Here is a 17,375-nt window from a genome sequence, read left to right as displayed (position 1 = left end):
GCGAATGCGACGTTCGTGGCAACAGCTGTGTGCAGATCAACAATGGATAATATATCAAGTGCGGGAGAGAGTATGAGCGTCCAGCGTTTAAAGCGTGGAAGTACTGGCCTTACTTTGAGTTTGATTCCGTAAAATTGACAAAAACATTAGCATCCGCTGTTCATTGTGTGGGAAGAAAACTTCTTTCTTACAGCGAAAAAAACCCCTAAACTTCCGAGCAAGCACCGAGTATGCTACCACAGAATGGGAAATCAACAGACAAACTCGCGGATTCTTCCACTGACCGCTGCGGCACACCTGTACCGCCTTCCATACAGGTGAAAATAGAGAAACAGGACCGCTGAGTCTTTGATTTATTTATTTTCCGCTGTGTTTAACTTTCATTTATGGCGCTATGGAGCCGCGGACCAAGATGGCTGCATAAAGTGGTTGCTCCATGTAACCTGCATTAAAAACCCAGAACAACCCAAAACTACAAACTTAACTGCTATTGGAAAATGTCAAAAACGACTAATCTCAAGGACTGTGATATTTTCACCCGAAAACGCGGTTCCCAAAAACCAGTTAAAACCGATATTTTCGCAACGCCTGAAAGCAGCGAGGGAGCTGCTAGCGCTAGTAGCATGGGTGACCTTAGCACGGTGTTAGCTGAACTTCGGTCGTTGCGCGGCGAGTTTATAGATAACCGTAGATGGATAACCGTATGGGCGAAATGACGAAGTCAGTTGCTGCTTTGGAGACAAAAATGACGGAGGTAAAGCAAAATGTTGCTGCAAATGCTACACGACTGGAGGAAGCTGAAAATAGAATAATGTCGGCAGAGGAGCTCCTGGGTAAGAGCGTGGCCTATCCCAGCAATGCCATGAAGCGGATATCCTACCTGGAGGCAAAAACCGACGACCTGGAGAACCGGGGCCGAAGGAAGAACCTGCAGCTATTTGGCCTCCGGGAGGGCACCGAGGGTCAGCCGCCACTGCTGGAGTTTATAAGGGAGGTGTTACTGCGCTGGCTTGAGACCGACAGATCGTTCGTTATTGAGAGGGCCCACCGCACCCTAGCACCTCCAAAGCCAAACCAACACAGAGCTGTCCTTATCCGATTCCTGAACTTCCAAGATCGGGAGTTTGTTTTCCGCTCCACAAAACACAGTAACATCGAGCACGATGGAAACAAACTCTTTTTTTGCCCAAGATTTCTCAGCTGAGACCATCCGGCAGCGAACCGAGTTCAACGCAATCAGAAAAGTGTTTGCTGACGAAGGAGTGTTCCGCGGTTTTCAATATAATCCATGCAAGATGAGGATCCTCCACGATGGGAAGATACGGCTGTTTTCATCTCCAAAGGAGGCCAAGGATTTCCACCGTAGACACACTGGACAGGACTAACTGTAGCGGTGAGCGTTTCACTCCCTGAACTGCAGAATCAGCTGCTCATAACTAATAGACGAGCTGTAAAAATCTGTATTTTCGCTCAGTTATAATATTTGGCTTTTTGCTACTCATTAACTTGCCATGTTATTGGACACAGGAAGTTTTTTTTTCTTCTTTTTTAGAGCTTGAAAATTTTCCATTACGTTTTAATAACGGCACTACAAACGTAATTTTTTGTTTGTTTGTTTTTCCTTTTTCTCTCTTTCTCCCTCTTGAACACAACAATGTTACCTACTTTGGTTAAACTTTTATCCTTTCAAGTGGGATTCTGTAAGTTACAAAAAGGACACAGTCATGGAATTATTCTAATTTAGTGGCTAGTCTGATATGTTAACACATATGGGTTTGTTATGTTTATGTTATGTTTGAATATGGTGTATGTATGGTTGACGGACGCCACTGTTGCTTTAGTTGGGTTGGGTTCTTATAGTTCAGCTATTCCCCTTTGTAGTGGAATAGCACAGCCCCTTGTTTACTACTCTGAGTAAGGGAAAGGGGGGGGGGGGGACTTTAAGTGTTATGGGTCAATGCCAGGGTTTTTTTTTCACTATTTATTTCTCTATTTTATTTTATTCATAGTTTACTTGTCACTTTTGTTTACTCAACATCAGCATCACGTGTTGTTATCTTAATATTACAGAATGAAAAGTATGGACCAACTAAACACCCGCAATATCTCTGACATAAAAGTCACTAGTGGGAATGTCCGGGGTCTCTGGAAACTAATCAGACGGAAACAGGTTATAAGCAGGATCAAGCAATTGAAATCAAAAATAGTTTTTCTTCAAGAAACACATCTGACAGACTGTGAACTAAAGTCTGTGAGGAACAGATGGCCTGGCCAGGTGATCCACGCATCATACAATAACTATGCAAGAGGTGTAATTATTTTGATTCATAGAAGCATACCATTCCAAATGACGAACATAATAAAAGACCCTGCTGGTAGGTACGTAATCACTCAGGGTACCATCCTTTCTATTACTTTAAACTTGGTGAGTCTCTATGGCCCAAATGAAAATAAGCCCAAATTTTTTGAAGATCTGTTTCTTACTGTATCTGCTTTGCAAGGACTGTATATAATTGGAGGAGACTTTAACTGTACTCTCAATCCGAGTATGGATCGCTCAACAGGTTCAGATACATATAAAGCACAAACTAGACAACTGATAAATCGATTTATATCAGATATCAACTTGGTAGACGTGTGGAGAGAACAAAATCCTGATAAAATAGAATTCTCCTGTCATTCAAGTATACATAAATCCCGCTCACGTATAGATTACTTTCTTGTCTCAAGAGAACTTTTATCAAGGATCAAACAGTGTCAGTATGATAGCATAGTGATCAGTGATCATGCAGCTATCTCACTGAATATCCATCTAGGAAAGTTTATCCATAACCCCCTCACTGGCGGTTTCAAACAAAATGGCTGCAGAATCCTGAATTTGTTAAATTTGTAGAGGAGAAAATCGAAAATTACTTTGAGTTAAATACAGATCAAACTTGTGCCTCAGTGAGATGGGAAGGATTCAAGGCATATATTATCAAATCAAATCAAATCAAATCAAATCACTTTTATTGTCACATCACATGTGCAGGCACACTGGCACAGCACATGCAAGTGAAATTCTTGTGTGCGAGCCCCACAAGCAACAGAGATGTGCAAACACAACAACACAAACGAGCAAAATACAAGCATGGCCAACCTGAAACTAATAAATATATGTACAATATATAATAGTGTATGCATTTCTGGATGTGTATACTAAATGTTTTTCTACGTGTGTGTGTGTGTGTGTGTGTGTGTGTGTGTGTGTGTGTGTGTGTGTGTGTGTGTGTGTGTATACACATTTTTACAAATTAAATAGTAAAAAATAAAATAAAATATATAAAAATATACAGAGTGAGACATGTGCAAAACAGTGGCATTACTGTACAGTGTGTAGTGCATAATGTTGAAGTTCCAATAGTGAAGCTGAGGTGTCTATGACGTGTTCAGCAGTCTGATGGCCTGGTGGAAGAAGCTGTCTCTCAGTCTGCTGGTACGGGACCGGATGCTGCAGAACCTCCTTCCTGATGGAAGCAGTCTGAACAGTTTATGGCTGGGGTGACTGGAGTCCTTGATGATCCTCCCCACTTTCCTCAGGCAGCGCTTCCTGTAGATGTCTTGGAGGGAGGGAAGCTCACCTCCAATTATCCGTTCAGAGCATCGCACTACTTGCTGGAGAGCTTTGCAGTTGTAGGCGGTGCTGTTGCCATACCAGGTGGTGATGCATCCAGTGAGGATGCTCTCAATGGCACAGCGATAGAAGGTCCTGAGGATGCGGGGGCTCATGCCGAATCTTTTCAGTCTCCTGAGAAAGAGGAGGCGCTGCTGCGCCTTCTTCACTGTTTTGTTTGTGTGTACTGACCACGTAAGATCCTCAGCCAGATGTACACCAAGGAACCGGAAGCTGCTCACTCTCTCCACAGCAGCGCCGTTGATGGTGATGGGGGTGTGTACTTCTCTGCACCTCCGGAAGTCCACTATCAACTCCTTTGTCTTTGCGACGTTGAGGGTGAGATGGTTGTCTTGACACCAGTGGGTCAGGGCACTGACCTCCTCCCTGTAAGCCGTCTCATCACCGTTGGTGATAAGACCCACCACTGTAGTGTCGTCCGCAAACTTCACAATGATGTTGGAGTTGTTAGTGGCTGTGCAGTCGTAGGTGTAGAGTGAGTACAGGAGAGGGCTCAGTACACACCCCTGTGGAGCACCAGTGTTCAGTGTGATGGGGGATGAGGTGATGCTGCCCGGTCTGACCACTTGGTGTCTGTCAGACAGGAAGCTAAGGATCCAGCTGCAGAGGGAGCTGCTCAGTCCTAGATCCTGCAGTTTCCTGTCCAGCTTCGAGGGAACGATGGTATTGAATGCTGAGCTGTAATCTACAAACAGCATTCTCACATACGTGTCTCTCTTCTCCAGGTGTGACAGGGCAGTGTGTAGTGTCAGGGCTATGGCATCATCAGTGAAATTCTTAGCTTTACGAGTACAAAGAATAAACAGCAAAGAAAGTGAATGGAAACCCTGGATAAACAGATTAAATCTTTGGAATTAGACTTAAACGTTAGCGATGACTCAACAAAACAAAGTGAGTTGCTACGTCTAAGAATTGAATATAATAAATTATCATCTGATGCAGCAGCAAAAAGTCTAATGTGGCTGAAGCAATCTTATTACGACCAAGGAGAGAAAGCAGGTAGACTTTTGGCATGGAGAATTAAGAAAATGCAGAGTGAAAGAGCAATTAATAGTATAAAGACCTCCTCAGGGAATGTAACAGTAGATCCATTGGAAATTAATGACAGCTTTAGATAATTTTATGAAAAATTGTATAAATCAGAATGTGCTCAAACCTCAGAAGAACAGGACATATTCTTAGATCAACTTCAGTTTCAGACGCTAACAGAAAACACAAAGCAGGAATTAGACAGACGTCTAACTACTGAAGAGATATCACAGGCTATCAAAAGCATTAACAGTGGTAAAGCACCTGGGCCGGATGGCTTTCCGATTGAATTTTATAAAACTCTCCAAGACAAATTGTTAATTCCACTTTTTAACATGTATGAAGCGTATAAATGTAGAATGCTATGAAGCGCCTTGAGGCGACTTATGTTGTGATTTGGCGCTATATAAATAAAATTGAATTGAATTGAATATGAAGAAGCGTATCAAAATGAAGCTCTCCCACCCACTCTGAGACAGGCAATGATTACTTTGATACTGAAACCTGGCAAACCCCCTGCAGAGCGTTCATCATTTAGACCAATAAGTCTGATGGGGGTTGACACTAAAATACTTTGTAAAGTTTTAGCAAGGAGATTAGACCCCTATATATCACATTTAGTTCATAATGATCAAAATGGCTTTGTGCCAAAACGTCAAGGGTTTCACAATATAAGAACGATTCTAAATATAATTCACGAGAAATTTGATGCTAAAGATACAGCATTATTATCACTTGACGCTCGTCAAGCTTTTGACAGGATAGAGTGGTCATATTTATTTACTGTTCTCCCAAGATATGGATTTGGAAACAATTTTCTCAAATGGGTCAAATTTTTGTATACAAATCCCGAAGCTTGTGTTTTAACAAATAACATAGTTTCTAACCCTATTACATTGGAGCGTTTCACTCGCCAGGGGTGTCCATTATCTCCAATGCTATTTATCTTAGCTATAGAACCCCTGGCAATGACAGTTAGAATGAGAACTGACATATTTGGTGTCCAGTTAGGAGATCAGGAGCATAGATTGGCTCTGTATGCTGATGACCTGACCTTTTTCTGACTAGGCTGTCCATTAGTATACCAAAATTAATGCAACAAATGGAGTTATTCGGACAATTCTCTGGCTATAATATAAATGATTCAAAATCCTCAATCCTATTTCTGAACAAGGATGAATGGCTAAATCCTATTATACAAACCCCGTTTATTAATGCAAAAGAAGGATTTGTGTATCTTGGAGTTAAAATCACCCTAGACATTGATACCATTGTAGCAACAAACTATGATCCTCTGATTAGTGAAGTGGAGGAATCTCTAAATAAATGGATGACAATGCCCATATCAGTGATTGGCCGTATAAACATGATTAAAATGAATATATTGCCCAAATTTTTATATCTCTTCCAGTCACTTCCTCTGCCTCTTCCTAAAGAATTCTTTGATAAACTAAATGGTATCTTTAATAGATTTATTTGAAATAATAAAAAACCTAGACTAAGACTTCACTTGTTGTACCTACCATATGAAAGAGGGGGGTTACAACTCCCTAATCTTAGACTGTATTACTGGTCTGCACAACTGCGCTCAGCCATGTTCTACTTTTCCACTGAGACACCCCCGGCCTGGTTACAAATTGAACAAACATCAGTAACAAATCTTCAGTTAAATCTATATTTATATTCTGCAAGCCTGAACAATTTTAAAAAAATGACAAATAACCCTTTCTTAAAAAACACAATAGATGTTTGGTATAGGGCCCATCAGTATATGGGAGATAAGTCTTCTATCTCTCGTTTTTCACCTATTTGGGGCAACACATGTTTTAAAGCAGGAAGAGCGGATGGGGGTTTCAAAATCTGGGCAGACAAAGGTGTACAGAAGGTGGGAGATCTTTATAAGGACGGCAACCTTCTTACATTTGATCAGCTATGCCAAATATACAACATCCCCAAAAAACATTTTTTTAAATATCTACAAGTTAAACATTTCATTATGTCAAAATATAAACAGATTGTATCTGAGCCACCATTATCACACTTGAAGAATGTCATACTTCAAAAGCCAGTGGGCAGAGGTCATATCTCTTCGGTTTATACAGCTCTGTTAACACATGATAGGGAATCTGCCACTGACAAGTTGGACGCATGGAGGGCTGACATCAAAGAGGAGATACAGGAGGTGGACTGGGAAACCTCCTGTAGCAATCAATTAATACAAGGATGAAACTCCTCCAATATAAGTGGTTGATGAGAACTTACATAACCCCAGTCAAACTGAATCGCTGGTCGCCTGTCATCCCAGATAGCTGCAGTAAATGTTTAGACGAGAAGGGCACTCTGCTCCACTGTGTATGGAGCTGTCCAAAATTACAACAGTACTGGAAATTAATCACACAAACTTTATCTAAGATTGTTGGAGTAAATATACCTGTTGAAGCAAAAATGTGTGTGTTGGGTATATATCCAAAGAACTGTGACTTTAGCACCAGACAGCTAAAATTAATTGACTTTGGCCTCCTGCAAGCTAGGCGCTTAATATCTTTGTATTGGAAGAAAGTGGATGTACCCTCAAGTCATATGTGGGTAAAGGAAATGGCATCATGTATTGTATTGGAACGACTTACTTATATTGTCAGAGGAAAGGGAGTAGATTTTGAAGAAACATGGTTACCTTTAACTGAGTTTCTGAGACATTATGAAGGGAATTAATCTAGAAAGTGATACTTGGTGCTGAGTTTTAGGTTTCTTTGTGTGTGTGTGGTTTTCTTTTTGTTTTTGTTTTTTGTTTTTTTGTTGTTGTTTTCCTTGTTATCTGTTTCTTTGTTTTTGTTGTTTTTATTTTTCGTTCGCGTCTTGCTTTGTTTGTTTTACCCATGCTGTGCATCGGTTTTGTTTTATTTTATTATTTATTTATTTTTATTATTATCGTTGTTTCTTTTAATTTATATTTGTTTGTTTTGGGGACTATGTTCTTTAATATAAATCTCATGTTAACTGTACTATTATTCTTTGCTTGTTCTGTGATATAAAAGTCATTAAACATAATGTTTAAAAAAAACACAAAAAAAACCCAACTTTCATTTATTAGAGCGACTGAGTGTAAACACAAAAACCTATTTTATTTTATATGCTGGAATGTGCAAAAAAAATGTTTAAATGTTAAACAAATTTCTTCCAGTCAGAGAATGTTGCATAGAATTTATTTTTTGCTTGATGCATAAAGTTAAAAGATTAAAACGAATAAAACAAGTTTTAAAAAGAGACTTTTCCATTTGATTACATTTTTTATGATGAATATAGAAAAAGTAGAATTGGGCTGACAGATCTATTGCTTTATTATCTATTCAGGTTGTAAATTGTGTTTTTAAAAAGTAACTAAATAATTAATTACTTTTGAAAATAAGTAATCAGTAAAGTAACAGGATTACTTTTTTGGGGGAAAGTAACTTGACCAACACTGCTGTACATTATGCAAGACCCTGCTTTATTAATTTATGTCACTTACCAACACATCGCTGAGCTGCTGTGGTTCCTAATCACTTCCACTTCATTATTACACCACTAACAGTTGAATGTAGAATATTTAGCAACAAGGAAATTTCACTACTGGACTTGTTGCACAGGTGGTATTCTATAATGCTGCCATGTTGGAATTCACTGAGCTCCTGAGAGAGACCCGTTCTGCAATAAATGATTGGAAAAGAAGACTGCATGCCTATGTGCTTGATTTTAAACATGTGTTGCCATGGAAGTTTTTGAAACAATTGAATTCAGTGCTTTGGGTGGGTAATTAAAAAATTCTCTGTAGAATAATATGCCATTTTGCATCTTTAGCAGGTTAAACATTTTAGGCTAAATATTACCACAAATTCACAGTCAAAAACTGATAATGCCTGAGATTGACTTTTTACATCCAATCTATTTACAGTTATAAAAATATTCCTACAGACAGAGCTGTATATATGTGTTTATATTAAAATGTCCAAATATATCGTACCAAACTTTAATAGGTATATTCAACAACTGCCATAATAACATCACATATTTTTTCAGGATAGTATTTGTAGCTGCACTGCTCTATATATACAACTCTGGTATACATTTACTTTTGAGAAAGGCAAAGCAGTAAAAAAGACGGACCAAAATCCAGTTCGCTTGGAAAAATGCAAGTTGAGTTTAAGGCAGTGCAAGTCACCATAAAACAGTGTCAATGATATAATAATGTAATGCTCACTCACATATAAGGCCACACTTGTTGGTGCCTTTCTATTTCGGATCATGCAGTACAGCTTACCTCAACTGAAAATGTGGACAGACCTCTAACAAAATCTGATATCTCCCCCACAGCACATCTATCTATACACGCGTGCGTGTGTGTGTCTGTGTGTGTGTGAGAGAGAGAGAGTGTGTGTTTGTGTGTACATGTTTAGACATTTTTGTGAGGACAGGAAATTGGCATACTACTATACTTGTGGGGACCAACAATCCCCACATTAAATTGAAGAGTAGAAGAGGGTTTGAAATTCTTGGCCGGACGTAGACTAATTACTTGAGGAACCCAAGTAGTATGAGATGCAGTGCCAAAAACTAAAACTACTCCCCTGACACCACCTTGGAGTCTCCTTCAAATTACACCTGATGCACAGGATGTACTCCACCTGTGTGCACCTTTCCTCTGCTCTTTAATGTCACCCTATGGTCATCCCTCTCCTTGAAATATCTGTTCACAACAGCCCTTTCCATTTTTTTTACAAAGCCCACTACCATCTGCTCTTCTGCATTTCACTACTTAATACCATACCTACCCAACACCTCCTAATCACCTCTGCTCATTTTTATTTGTCAAAGTCTGATACAATCAGCACTCTCTCCCCAGGAACACTCTCTACCACTTTATCCAACTTACTCCAGAATTCTTTTTCTTTTCTAACTGACATCCAACTTGTGGGGCATATGTACTGACAACATTCAGAATCATCCTTTTGATTTCCAGGTTCAAACTCATGTTCCTGCCTGACACTTTATTCACCTCTACAACAGGATAGCAAGGTGTGACAAAAGAAAATAATAATGAAGTGATGTGGATAAAAAGAATAGCAAAAAGGGCACAAATATCAGGTCCAGTGTTCCATGACTAGGATTCATCCTTAATTAAAGGTTCAACTACAAGACACACTCTGCAGCATGCTGGCATAGACCCTACCAGAGAGGCTGAGGATGATGCCCACCATTTGGCACTCTGTGCTTTATGCAAATGACTGCAGTTTCATCCTGAGCACTTGAGACATGTATGAAAGGTTCTGGAGAAGCCACGGATAATGTTGTCAGACCTCTCGTTTGGGCAGAGTACTTGATTTGTCATTCATCATAGTAAAGGGATCTTATCCTTGTCTCATTAGAGTTTAAGGCTTTGTGAATGGTGAAGGGATCACAGACACTTCATGTGTAGAATTGTTAATTAAATTGGGGGATTTTGTGCATGTTAGTGGCATCCATAGATGTCTAAGTGATCAGACAGTACTCATCAATAGCTCTCTCTAATGAGAGAGTTAGTAGCTCCATCACAATTAAGAAATTTCAGTGCACTTGTCCAGATAGAAGTGCACGCAAAAGAAACTCATCTATGACTCAATATGGACTACGACAGTATTTTCACAAAAGTATTAAGATATTAGTAAGTAAGAAGTAAGACACTTAATACTGTACACCTAGCAAAGCACTGGGCTAAATAAAAAGCAGATCAAAAAGTGTTTCCATTTTTGGTTGTAATGCTGTGTGTCTGCTCTGCAGTTTTGTTGCAATTCTACTGGCCCTTGGAATTACAGTGAAAACACACAACATACTGCATTTGATATTTGACCATGGACTTACCTTACCAATAGGTATAGGTACTTGTGGGTACTTCTGTGTTTTTGAAAAATAATTATATCTGCCTTTTTTTGCCAACCACAAACCACTCCTCCTGTCCTTTGCTGGATTTATTTTTGACCACGATAGTATCTCATGTTCTGCTAGAAAGATAGCAAACATTAAGCCAAGTTTGTGCAAGCTTTGGAAATAAAAGCTAATCCTTTCTATGATCCCAGATTTTCCCTTCCTGTTAGAATATATCATTTATTAATTTATCAAAAGTGTAAGCTAAAAGCTGTGCGCTCACTTCTATCTGCACAGAAATTAAATGTATTTATAACAAACTATTTTATAGTAATAAATTTTTTAATATTATGTTCCCGTTAGCTATATATAACACCCTTCTGGCAATAACAGAAAGTCTGACGACTTTTATGTCCTGTAATTATACACCAGTGGCACTAGAAGTTTAAAACTGGCTGTAATGGAGACCAGGGGTTCCATTACCTGGTTGGTATTGTTAATAATAAATTGTTGGTTTGGGAATTTAAAATAGGGTAATAAAGAAAACACATTAGGTCTTATGGAGTCTTTTATTAGGTTATTTGACATACAATTAAATTGACAGCTTGTAACAGAAAAGAGACAGTGGGACTGGCCATCCTACCTGTGAGGAGAAGAGCCAAAGTTAGAGCTGCTTGCAGTTAATCATTTATCAATAACCTAAACATATGTGAAATGAGAACTTGTAAAGGTACTCACCTGTCCTAGTTGCTTCTTGCAGGATGTGGAGCAAAAGAGTGAAAGCGGCTCAATCACCTGTTTAAGAGCTCTTGGAGCAGACTAGTGTGCCAGGTTAGGGAGTATGGATAAAGAGGGTTTTACAGTTTTAATCGATTGGTTTGGCTCATTTCTTGAAACCGAGATGACATTCTCAAAACCATAAGGTCATTTGGCCAAACAGTCTTACAGTTCTGCCCAACATTATAGCTCACTAGCAAAATCAAATATCTTTCCCCAAACTCTTCGTCCACGCTTCAAAAGCAGATTCCTTTCCCATATAAAAGGTCAGTACAGTCAAAATAGCACAGATCCTTCTCAATTGCCTTGGCACATGTGCATTCATTTAGTGCTTTTGTCAAAATAACCTGGATGGTTTAGCACAACACCATGGATCCCCTGCAAAAGCTCATATCTCTCCCAAAAGAGTTTATGTCACGGTCCGGGGCAGCGGCCGTGTGAAGAGTGGAAAGGAGGACTCAAATGCAGCACTTACTCAGATGTGAAGGCGATTTATTGACAATATCAAACATAAAGTGGAGATGGCAAAACAGAACTAAGGATGAACTAAACTGGGTGAAACTACACAAAGGAGTGGCAAACCTGAACATGAAGGGAGAACAGCAGGGAGAGCACCCAGGGGATTTCACAGGGTATGAACACAGACGACGCGACGAGGAGCAGAGGAAAACACACACTAAAGTACACAAAGAGACACTGGGAAATCACACACAGGTGGGAGACACAGCTGGACCTGATTAACCTGACGAGACAGGGGAACACTAACACCAGGGACCAATAGAGGGAGCACAAACCCAAAACCCAGTATCTAAAATCCCAAAACACAAACCATCCCAAAACAGCCCAAGAATAATAAAGAGAATAATAACAATAAGGAACACAAACACAAAGTCACTGAGTCATGGCCGCAGGACCATGACAGTACCCCCCCCCTCAAGGGCTGGCCCCCGACAGCCACAGAAACACACCACCAGATCCGGGCGGGCGGCAGGGGGCCCAGGACGGAGGGACCGGGCCAAGACCAAAGACGGAGGCCCCAGAGTCCCAAACAAATGTTCACAAAAAAAACTCACAGGGGAGCAGAGTCCAAAACACAGTTCAGGTGGCCGGCCACGAAGAAGGCCGTGGCGGCGCGTAAAGAGTTCGGGAGGCCGTCCACGAAGAAGGCCGTGACGGAAGGCAACGGCGGCCACTCAGGCGAAGAGGGTCCGGGGGCCGGCCGTGTGGAAGGCAACGGCGGCCGCTCAGGCGAAGAGGGTCCAGCGGCCGGCCATGCGGAAGGCAACGGCGGCCGCTCAGGCGATGGCGGTCCGGGGGCCGGCCGTGCGGAAGGCAACGGCGGCCGCTCAGGCGATGGCGGTCCGGGGGCCGGCCGTGCGGAAGGCAACGGCAGCCAGTCAGGCGACGGCGCCCGGCCAGTAGCCTAGCCAGCGGTCTAGAAAACGGCCGTTTAGCTCCAGACCCAAACGAGGCTGGGCCAGGCGAGGCTGAAGGCACGGAATCCGGGGCCGCAGCGGGCGAAGATGCTGAAGACGCTGCTGCAGGCGATGGTGCGGATGCTGAAGACGCTGCTGCAGGCGATGGTGCGGATGCTGAAGACGCTGCTGCAGGCGATGGTGCAGACACGGAGGCTGGACCAGACGAGGATGCAGACACGGAGGCTGGACCAGACGAGGATGCAGACACGGAGGCTGGACCAGACGAGGCTGATGAGGATGCTGAAGCTGGACCAGGCGATGCTGATGAGGATGCTGTGGCCGAGGATGCGGGCACGAAGGCTGGACCAGACGAGGATGCAGACACGAAGGCTGGACCAGGCGATGCTGAAGCAGAAGCCGAAGCCGGACCAGGCGTGGATGAAGCTGGAGATGAAGCCGGGCCAGGCGTGGATGAAGCCGGGCCAGGCGTGGATGAAGCCGGGCCAGGCGTGGATGAAACCGGGCCAGGCGATGAAGAAGCTGTAGCTGAAGCCGGGCCGGGCGAGGACGAAGCTGTAGCTGAAGCTGGGCCAGGTGAGGATGAAGCTGGACCAGAATCAGGCGAGGATGAAGCCGAGGATGAAGCCGGACCAGGCGTGGATGAAACCGGGCCAGGCGAGGATGAAGCCGGAGCAGGCGATGAAGAAGCTGTAGCTGAAGCCAGGCCGGGCAAGGACGAAGCTGTAGCTGAAGCTGGGCTAGGCGAAGCTGACGCTGTAGCTGAAGCTTCAGGCTGAGGCGTGGCAGTAGCAGGTGGTAGCGCTGCAGGTGATGGTACTGCAGGAGGCGGCGCTGCAGCCACAGGTGGAGAAGCAGCCACAGGTGGAGAAGCAGCCACAGGTGGAGAAGCAGCAACAGGTGGCCGGACGGGATCCTCGGGCCCCCCAGCCGACGTGGCAGTCAGTGTGGCATGAGGCTGGACGGGCTCCTCGGGCCCCCCAGCTAGCGAAGCAGGAGGCTGGACGGGCTCCTCGGGCCCCCCAGCAGGCGAAGCAGGAGGCTGGACGGGCTCCTCGGGCCCCCCAGCGAAAACAGCCGCAGAACCAGTGGGCACCGGGGCCCCCGGCACACATGAAACAAAACCAGTAGGCACGTGGGCCTCTGGCACACATGAAACAAAACCAGTAGGCACGTGGGCCTCTGGCACACATGAAACAAAACCAGTAGGCACGTGGGCCTCTTTCCTCCAAACTCTCCCAGCTCAGCGTGTCACCAGCTACCTGTCAGTGGATCACCAGCTTCCTGACAGACAGAAAGCAACAAGTGAGGCTGGGGGAGATCACCTCACCTTAGTGCGCATGCGCCAACCAGCGTGCAGCCTGTTACAGTCGCTCTTTAAATAATTTCCCCCAGGGATCAATAAAGTATTCTGATTCTGATTCTGATTGATTCTGAAACCCGGTCCCTCAGAATTGGTGCCCCTCAAGGTTGTGTCCTCTCACCACTACTGTTCTCCCTCTACACTAACGACTGCACCTCCAAGAACTCGGCTGTCAAACTCCTAAATTTTGCAGATGACACCACTGTCATTGGCCTCATTCAAGATGGTGATGAGTCTGCATACCGGCAGGAAGTTGAGCGGCTGGTACTCTGGTGCAGTCAGCACAATCTGGAGCTGAACACTCTTAAGACTGTAGAGATGACAGTGGACTTCAGGAGACATCCCTCAACTCTGCTCCCCCTCACCATATCAGACAGCCCTGTGTCAACTGTGAAGACCTTCAAGTTCCTGGGTACAACCATCTCCCAGGACCTGAATTGGGAGACCAACATCAACTCCATCCTCAAAAAGACCCAGCAGAGGATGTACTTCCTGAGACAACTGGGGAAGTACAGTCTTCCACAGGAGCTGCTGATCCAGTTCTACACTGCGGTCATTGAGTCTGTCCTGTGCTCCTCCATCACAGTCTGGTATGGAGCAGCCACTAAACAGGACAGGAGCAGACTGCAGCGGACTGTACGGGCAGCAGAAAGGATCATCAGCGCCCCCCTGCCCTCCATCCAGGATCTGTACCTCTCAAGAACCAGGAAACGGGCAGGGAAAATCATCACAGACCCCTCACACCCTGCACACAGACTTTTTGATCTGCTGCCCTCTGGCAGACGGTACAGAAGCCTGCAGACCAGGACCACCCGACACAGGAACAGTTTCTTTCCCCTTGCCATCTCCCTTCTTAATAGTTGACCTGTCACACTGCTCCCACTGCCAGACTGCAACTGCACCTTATGTACATTTTGTAGTATTCATTCCACCTCATTCATTTCTGTATTTTATGTATATAAGTTTAGATTTGTTATTTATAGTTGGTTTACACAGCTGTGTGTGTGTGTGTGTGTGTGTGTGTGTGTGTGTGTGTGTGTGTGTGTGTGTGTGTGTGTGTGTGTGTGTGTGTGTGTGTGTGTGTGAGATTTACATTGCTGTGCTTGAGAGCCACCATCTACCGGAACCAAATTCCCTGTATGTGTCTGCACATATACTTGGCCAATAAACACGATTCTGATTCTGAATAGTGTTAACATACTGCACAGGTCATAAACAAGATTTTTTTAAATTTTCATTGTAAGTGGGCTAAAGCAGTAAATTAAAAGTAGTCTAACATAAATGTAAATGCTGTAATTTGATTATTTTAATAAACCATGTAACTTGGATGGATTCGATGCTGGCGTGACCACGGTGCACACATCTGCTGTTGCTCACAGTGGTCCAAGTGTTTGCTTAGGGAGTTTGTGTGTTCGCTCAGACAAATGAAAAATTAAAGGGAACATTGTCTGTGGGGTTCTTTTAATCTGAATTATAACGTAAGCGTCCAGATGAAAATAAGGAGGTTGTGCTGGGATTTATTTTTATCTTTAAGGCTTTGGACCCAGAGTGCGGGACAGCAACAATTTCAATCAATTTAGAAATGGACTTTGGCAGCAACTTAGAGCCACCTATCCAGGAATTAAAGATTTGAGAGGTGGAAGATTCACCCAACTTTACTTTTCACTTTATACTTTGTACTTTGGTCAACCTGTGTTTTTTTATGTGCTTATAAATACATTAATTGATTGATTGATTGAGTCATTTCCAAAATATTTACAGAATGCAGCTAAGCTTTGGGATCATATGGGGGGCCTCAGATGAAATGAAACACTATGGGGATGTGAATGTGAACAGCAACCAGGAAGCAGGAAAGCCTGGATGAATGGGCTTCGTGGCAGACTGCCTATGGATGGATAACCAGCATTATGTGCACACAGGAAAAATGAGGATCATGAAGAGGAAGAAATAAAAAAGTTAAATAAAAGATTTCTGAAATACCAGGTGGCACAAAAGGAAATTAACAAAACAATGGAAAAGGCCAAGCAAATGGTGGTAACAACTATGAACTTGGAAACTTAGATGCAAGAAGCAGTAGCAGCTGCGCTAGCAAAACAACAACAGCTGACTCCACCAGCACCAGCTATATGGGGAATATCTCCTAACCAGCCCATAATGTATTAACAATCTATACCATGGCACGGAAGATGGACCAATAAGGGACCAAGGGGTCCGCCACAAGAGGTGGGTCGTGCTGGCCTCATGCAGCTCTGTGTCTAGGTGATGTCTGATGAAGTGGAGACCTGTGGAAAGATGTATGGTTTTCAAAAGAATTAGGTCTGGTCATTATAGTGCTGTATACACTGCCAAGCTGCAGATGTTTGTTTGGAGCTAGCCTCCAAAAGCTGGCCATACACTGTGTGATTTGTGGCCCACTTTGAGCCGATTTTTCAGTTGCGCAACCATTTTGGGGATCGGCCCAAGTTTTGCCTTAATCGTGTGTGCATCGTGTAGTATACATGGGGTAACGAAAAGCAGTTAACACCTCACGACCAGCTCCCAATCATCAATCGTATGGTCGCAAGATAATCAAACCTGTTTGAAATCCTGTCGCCCCTCAACGCAGCCTCTCACACTGCACACGCACAAGCACAGAAATGGAAGTGAAAAGGTGGAGCAGCACGGCAGTGCAGCGTGTGATCTGGACACAAGAGATGGAGGCACAACTTGTAGAACTTTGGCAAGCTCATCCGAATACATAAGCGTAGAGCTGCCACCCAGGCAAAAGAAAAATAGAGCTATATTATGTTATAACGTTAAAAGTTTTTTGTTCTAACAATATACTTTTCATGTTCGTGCAATATACCTTTCACGTTTGAACAATATAATATTTATATTGTACAAACGTGATAATTCTGTATATTGTAATAACGTGATATTATATTGTTCAAACGTGAAAGGTATATTGTTAGAACAATAATAATATACTTTTTATGTTATAGCGTGATATAGCTCTATTTTTCTTTTGCCTGGGTGGCAGCTCTACGCTTCCATATCCGAGGCTTTTCAATGTGGCCTCACAAAATTATCACGACTACTACAACCATGAAAAGAGTTGGATGGACATTGCTGCTCAATCACAGCTGCCTGGTCAATGTTTTTCATTAGTAATTTAGCAAAGTTGATCATGTGTGTGTCTGTGTGAGTGAAAGACAGAGAGGGCGAGCGAGGGACAGATTTT

Source organism: Mchenga conophoros, linkage group LG4 (genome assembly GCF_057382185.1).
Source record: "Mchenga conophoros isolate Kocher_MC1m ecotype Shallow Benthic linkage group LG4, M_conophoros_male_GT1.1, whole genome shotgun sequence".
Taxonomy (NCBI): Eukaryota; Metazoa; Chordata; class Actinopteri; order Cichliformes; family Cichlidae; genus Mchenga; species Mchenga conophoros.
Note: the sequence above shows the minus strand (reverse complement) of the source record.